The 7572-nt window shown below is 38.6% G+C and overlaps 1 protein-coding gene and 1 long non-coding RNA gene across 2 annotated transcripts in view; one reads left to right on the forward strand and one right to left on the reverse strand.

Annotated features, from left to right (window-relative positions):
• Positions 1-7572, reverse strand: part of e2f1 (E2F transcription factor 1) — a 408003-nt gene that overhangs the window by 348903 nt on the left and 51528 nt on the right. The window lies entirely within an intron of this gene.
• Positions 3300-7151, forward strand: LOC116692509 (uncharacterized). Its single transcript, XR_004332717.1, has 3 exons — positions 3300-3420; positions 5761-5771; positions 7141-7151. It is a non-coding gene; the product is annotated as an uncharacterized LOC116692509 (long non-coding RNA).

A 7572-nucleotide genomic window follows, 5' to 3' on the forward strand; every position in this document is an offset into this window, starting at 1 on the left:
TGTGTGTGTGTGTGTGTGTGTGTGTGTGTGTGTGTGTGTGTGTGTGAGACCTCATATTCCTGCACTATAAAAATGAAAAGCTTGGTAAGAGCTTGTAATATGTAGCAAGAATTATCACCCTCACTTCTGGGTATTTTTGTGAAACCATACTTCTGCTCATTCTCTTGAATACCACTAGTTTCACTTCAAATGACCTCTTTCAGGGAATAATCATAAAGGCTCCAGACAAAGAACTCCAAGACAGTATCTATTTTTTTTAATGTGTTTTTTGAAGCAAATGTGCTGAAACGATTCACGTTACGCCAGGAGTCTGCAGTAAAGTGAGTTGACTGAAATTATCTTAAAATGAGGTTGATAAGAATTGATAGCAAATCCAATCTCTTGCCAAGCTTGTTATTTTTTCTTTGCAGTGCGTGCCTATTATTCTTTTGTGCCAGGCAGAGCAAGTGTGCCCGTGTGATGAAAGAGAATAGGAGAGTAAAGGAGATAGAGATAGAGATGAAAGGCCAGTGTTGACTATAGCGGCCGGCCTGCACGGCTCTGTGGTTTCTGAAGGGTGTCTTGGCCTTTCATGCAAATGAGCATCACATCTTATCAGCTCTTCATGACACCCAAGTCCAAATAATGAATACTGGCAATGGTGGTCGGGTACGCCTGGTTTAGTCTGTCGAGCACGTTGAAACCTCCAGAATAAAAAACACTAATCTGGAGTCGCAATAAGAGTCCGGCTTAATGAAGTGTGTGCACCATCAACTGAAGAGATGTAATCTTTGTCCATAAGGACTTAGCATAGATTTACAGTATTTTCAGTTCATTTTCATTTTCTCCTGTGTAAATTTAATGAACCGTCAAGTGAACGCTGCAATATGATCATGTGAATTACTAACAGCACAGCATTAGACCAACTGTACATACTCTATGTCTAAGTTGTTCCCTCTGTAAATCTGATAAGGATGAAGTGCTAATCATGCACACACGTACATCTGCTCTTATTTATTTTATACAATAAAGAGAATTTGTTCTTATCTATTTTGACTATTAAAAAAAGGAGTTAAGCAGATTTTAGAAATACAGTTGTCAGCACATTACTTTGCAGTTGAATTATGTATTTTTATTTTTGTGTTATTTAGGGAGACTCTGGTGTACAATATAATTAGCAGCTCATTTACATTTTTCTACTCACATTCTAACAGGAATCTGAGCTGTTCTTGTCACAAGAGGACCTAGTTTATTGTGAACTACAGCAATCAGCATGTTTTTTGCAGCGGAGAACTCAACATAGCTGTGTCTGGAGACATTATATCTGAGGGAATCTGAGTTGCACCTTCAAGAGAACATCACTTTGTTGTTGTTTTAGCAGAGATGTGTAAAATCCAAAATGATTAAACTTAGTGCTCAAGCCAAGATTTTAGTAGTGGCGGCCACAGACCTAATGGGACAGGGACAGAGAGGGCATTACCCTCAAGGCCTACACCTAATGACACCTGTTTAACAGAGCACTCAAAAGCATCCATGGTAACTCAGGTTGAACGTAAGTACACTAATTATGGTTATATACAGTATATACGCCAAACGTGTAACCACCGCTAACTTGTGTTTCCATTTCTTCTTTTTTCTTTTCTTTTTGTTTCTTTTTGTTTTTGTATACTAAATGTTACTATCCTATGTCTTTTTTTTACTGTAACTCCAATCTGCCTATTAGACTGCGGATGGAAATTAGCCCTTGGGCTACAATCTGGCACATTTAATTTACGTGTACTGTTGTGCTGTTTCATCAATGTGCATTGTCCTGAAATAAAAAATAAATAAAATAAAATATAAAATAAACATATGTAGCTTAGCCTGCTGGCCAATTGACTTGTTGTCCTACATGCTTTTCTTGTCGACTCAAGTTTTAATGGAGATTTTTGTCTTTAGATTTAGCTGAACATCTCAGCCGTTAAAAAAGACACCAGATGCGTGTCATGGATTGAAAATATATCTCAACAAAGACATTTTATACACAGTGTGGAGATAGTACAGAGCCTTTACTCTTAGTTAGTCTGACGAAGACACGTTTTTTTTTCCTGTTGTTTAATCTTCAGCACCATTGTTTGCATTATCTTATATAGCATGCCCTTTTTGTTGTACTTTCTATGTTCTGCTGTCTTCCTGCTGTAGTCATACATTAAGGCAATCATTTAACCTTAACCTTATCTTGAGATCACCTTGATTTTTTTTGCCGGTGTTAATTGCAATTAAAACACCAGTACCTGAGGACACTAAGTCAATGTCAGAATCATTTCTGGTGTGAGAGGATGTTTGTGTGTTTTCCCTCCCGGACACCTCTTCTCCTGTGACATTATCCAAATTCAGGAGTTTGTTTACCGACGAAAGAAGCGTGGGTTTGAAAATGACTGAGTCGTTGCTTTGCCCTGCTGATGAAGTGAGCAGATTGGAAATAGGAAGGTTAATGAGATTTTTACAAAGTGTCTGTCTAGCGGTTTGAACTCAGATTAAATTGACACACTCTGATTAAAATTAATTGACCTGTGAAATGAGCATGTCCCTCAACAGTTAAGGATTGATGGGTATCGCAGAGGGGTCGAAAGGGAAGAAGACAGTAATGAAAAAAAGGGAAAATATACTTAGTTTGGATGGATGTAAAGGAGAGATATGTGGTAAGACGACAGCTCATACGCTTGACAAATGATTAAAGAGGAGAGTACTGGCATGCAGTGTTGTGCATGATTTGAGCTAAACATCAGCATGCTAAATGATTCACAATGACTATGCTAACGGGCTTACTGTATGTTAAGCAGGCGTAGTGTTTTCCATGTTCACCATCTTAGTTTAGTATGTTAGCATGCTGACATTATAACCTGACGGAGGTGCTAGAGGAAACATCACAGCATCAAGAAAGTCTATGATTCCTCTGAGTTTTCTCTCCAAAACTATCTAACTATGGGAATGATGTATACACTAAACTACACATTTGGCCCAGAAATGGAACATACCACAGATAACTGTTTTTGTGACTAAACTTTACCATAACTTCAGCTCCTCTGGTTTGTTTCGCGCCGTTTTGTCCATCTTCTCCGTTTTAGAATAGCTCGAAATCGACACGGCACGCTAGGCATGTAGCCGACGGTTACACAACATGTCACAACAGAGTGCTCATGGCAAATGTAGGATTAGAAATACAAGCAGTGTTGGCCAGAAAAATATAACGTTTCCAAGCCAAACACACACAAAACCTCCCAAATTTCTGACTTGTTTTATCCTTTCTGCAGTGGGCGGATTCATACAGACGCAGAGTTTTCTGTTTCAGTCATCCCCGGCCAAACTGGCTCGTAACTTTAAACTGTTACCTTCCCAAGTTCATTTGTACCCGCATTTGGGGGGTTGGCAGGTGTCAATTTAAAGCCCTGCTGACAACCTGTAGATTCACTACTACACTACGGAGTTCTACAAGGCATATGGACACATTCACTGTAAAAAGAGATTTATACAAACACTCATCATCATTATTCATCAAACTCCATGTAAACGAAAAAAAAATCTGTATGGCACTAAACAAAAACAGTAGCCAATATATATCTAAATCTAAACATACAGATATATTAATATCACAATATACACTGCAACAAATTTCTGTAAAAATACTGGATATTTTGCACAGTAGTTTTTGATTAATACAGTTGAATATTGTAAATGCTGATGTCTTTGAGGAACAAAATATAAACAGCAAGCTGCTGTAAAATCTTACCGTAAAAAACAGTCTTTATTTTTTACAGCAAGCTACCTATAATCTCACGGTATAATATAGTATTTTCGTTTATTTTTCAGGTAACTTTAAATCAGACTTGATCTTCAGTCTGTTTTATAGTTCATCTGAGCAAAGTCAAAAATTGAATGAAATTAAAAATAGTTCTACACATCAGGGTTTTATTTGAGATTGAGGACACAATAACAAGAAGATGAAGAATTAGTTTTCATCCAGACTCTTAAACACTTGAGGTAAGTTGTTATTGGAGAATACTGTGGGAACTGTAAAATAACAGTATAGATGCAACCAAAAAGCTGACAGTATAATGCTGTAATATTTATTTTCTATACAGCACAGTACTGTTATATTTTTTACAGTACTAAACTGTTGTTGTGGAGCACAGTAGGTACACTGTAGAATAACAGTTTCAAGCTGGCAACTGTAGCCGCCAGTAGTATTAATTTGCAATTGTTGCTTAATCTCAAGATACTGTACTGTGTTGCCAAAATAGATCATATTTTTCATTAAACCTATGAATTTGAAAGTGACTATTTATACAAGGGTCACAAAACTACTTTTCTGGCACGGACACTTGATGCAATTCCTTGGCTGGTAAAGCATTGTGGAGTCTACTTATACATTATTCCCTTAACGTTCAGTTAATGTGAGGATGAAACTGAATCTTGTCTCTCATTATTGTAACAGCTCTATGATTTCTTCCCTCAGGTAAAATCCATTTTCACGGCCCGAATGGCCCCTTTATTCAAAGAGTTGACTGCAGTTCTTAGACTGCAGCGTTGGGCTAATTCACTTTCAATTCAAAGTGAGGGAAACTAATTGAACAGCCGTTAAGACAGTAATGAGAAAGTCACTTCAGGAATTAACCGGACAGAAACAAAGTTGGGTATTTATTCTATGGAGGGGAAACAGTTTGTCATACTGCTGATCAAATGTTTATCAGAAAGATATTATGACTGCTTAATTATCCTGTTCACTCAAAAATAGTGTCCCTGTAAAGACACAAGGCCAGATAGGAAGACTAAAGATGCTGCAAACCTGGCTGGGAGCAGGGATATAAAAATCAATGTTCCTAGCATTTAGGCAATGACATGCCTCACAAACATAACAAGGATGCTGATGGTAATGGTGAGAGTCCAATGAGTGGGCATTATAGCTGCAAGGCCATAAGTGGGGTGTGGTGAATAGATGGTATTACAGAGAGAATGTCATGCTTGGAAAAGCTTCATTGTGTGTTTAATAAAGAGATGTACTGCTTGACTGGCAAAGGTTCAGAGAGGTCACTGTGATACAGCAGAGATGTGACTGAAAGGGTCACAAAAAAAAACAGAGCTCTTGATCTGTTCTACAAAGTCTCCTTTTATGTCTTTGTATAATTTGCAAAGTGGATGTGCACCACTTTGAAGGTACTAATCATTGAACGACTGAATACAAGGCAGGGGTACAACAAGTACACAAAGTGTAAAAAACAATGTGGAGCGATTCGGAAAATCTGAAACTGTACCGTTTTCCCCCTCTAATTATGACTTGTGATGCATAATTATTAAAAACTATTTATTAATTAATTTATGAACTATTGTTGGTTTGATTTGAGGAAACACAAAACTAAACACAACGTTGATATACTGTCCCTTCTTGTGATGGCTGATAGAGAGAAGGCCTATGTCTGTAGATTGATATAGACCATAGAAATGACATCAGGCGTGATGGGATTGCAAAGTTTCTACAAGTAGGAAATGGGACTCTTCGTCATGACATGTGATTTCCTCTACATTGGGGGGCATGAGGAAGGTCAAGAACCACATGCCCAAGTCTGTTTGTGTGTGTGTGTGTGTGTGTGTGTGTGTGTGTGTGTGTCTGTGTGTCGTTTTCACTCTGAAATATTGTCCTTTCATGTGGTGGCTGAAGGAGAGAAAGCCAACTTCTGTAGATTAATACTGACTGACTTTAAGCTCCAAAGGGTAATGAGGAATGTTCAACAAAAAAAGATAAAGTTGAACGCAAAGTAGCTTTATTTCAACAAAGACCAGACGTTAAAATCTGCGAGGATCCACTCAGCAATACCGGACCTTCTCTTGGCTAGGCTTTTATCCTCCATTGGTACAATCGGGGCCTGAAGGGGCAAAAACACACTGGCAAGAAAATGAGAATTGGCTTCAACAATGACTATCACCAAGTTGTTATGGTAAATGTGTTAGCAAAGGCTGAATGTAGGCAACTGTGGACACATAGCAACATTAGCATATATTTGGAGCCATGGTATTCATGGTTTTATTTGGAATAGACCTTCATGAAATGCCCTAAAGAAATAAACAACAAAAAGCAACTCCTATTTAGTAGATAAGGACATGTGATAAATGCCATGGCTAAAGATTTGACTGGGGTCTGTCACCTTTTTGAGTTGAATCCATTTATTTTTTTGGTCACTTGGGTGGTCTAACTGAAAACACAACATTTAAAGTGCCCATATTATGCTAATTTTCCATAATTGTATTTTTTAAGGTTGGAACAGAATAGGCTTACATGGTTAAATTTTCAAAAAATACATATGAAAAACAATCATTTTTGTTGCACAAAAGGAAAATTGAACACTGATCAGACAACCCTGGCCCAACCCCGGTCAGCAATGTAAAAAAGGTATTACATTCTCCTTCAAATACAGCTATACCACAGAGGCAATGATCTAGGAACAGTCATATACTTCTACTATTCTACTATTAGCCAACATTGTGGCACCATTACCCACAACGTAACTTGTTAATATGCAGATCAATTTCCTCCTCTTGCTCGGTGGTGACACTGCATAAAGGGAAACGTAGCATGGAAATACAATTACCATGCAAATAAGTCATGGAAATGACACCACTGTAGAAACCTGCAGTCTCTATTGCTGCTGTGCAATCTCCGCTATCCATTCAGAAGCATAAAATAAATCAAACTATTTTAAACTCTGTCTGAAAATACATATTCTTCACAATTACACAAAGTGTTCTTTTAAATAAAAGGATTGTTTTTCTATGAAATATAGTGTGCTAAATTGATGGGTAGAATAAGAGCATGTAGACTTTATTTTTAAATATGTCTTCATTTTCCTCCCCCCTAGCACCTCTCTAGTCTTCCATTTCTCTCCATCACACCTTTCTTCTCTTTCCTTCACTGATCAACTTAACCCTATCCTCCTCAGCTGTGTCTCCTTTCCTTCCTTTATCCTTCCTCAATCTCCTCTGTCTCTCTTTTTCTCTCTCTTTACTCCCCTTCCTTCCTGCCTCTCTCCCTACTCTGCTTCCTCATTCCACTTCTCTCACTTGTTTTCCCTCTCTCTCCATTCCTCCTTCAGTCTCTCCCAGGCCTGACTGATGGTGTGTTGAGGTGAGGCAGACGGACAGTGGGTGAGGGATTGCCCCTGCCAGCCTCTGACATTGGGCCCCATTCAGGCTGGGGAAATGATCGATGTTAAATCTAATTTTAAACACCCCCAGTTTAACTCCGGCAGACAGGCGGGGAGTGGAGGCCAGCGGCTGGCAACACAGCTGGGGCAACCTGATAAGACCTACGGTTCAAGTCTACCTACAGGTGTGTTTGTGTGTTTGCGTGTGTTTGTGTGTATTGCCTTCTCACTTGAAACAGCTTACTTGACGCCAGAGCCATCTGTCCTCCCCTTAAAGAGGAGTTGGAGGGTGTCACTCCTCAATGTAAGTCGAGTGACAGACTTGAGTCGCGCATGCGTCACTTTGCGACAACTAGCATACAAGATGCGACAAGAGACGTAATGTCAATACATAAAAAATGGACCTACTTAATAAAGT

The sequence above is a fragment of the Etheostoma spectabile genome, chromosome 7 (assembly GCF_008692095.1).
Source record: "Etheostoma spectabile isolate EspeVRDwgs_2016 chromosome 7, UIUC_Espe_1.0, whole genome shotgun sequence".
Taxonomy (NCBI): Eukaryota; Metazoa; Chordata; class Actinopteri; order Perciformes; family Percidae; genus Etheostoma; species Etheostoma spectabile.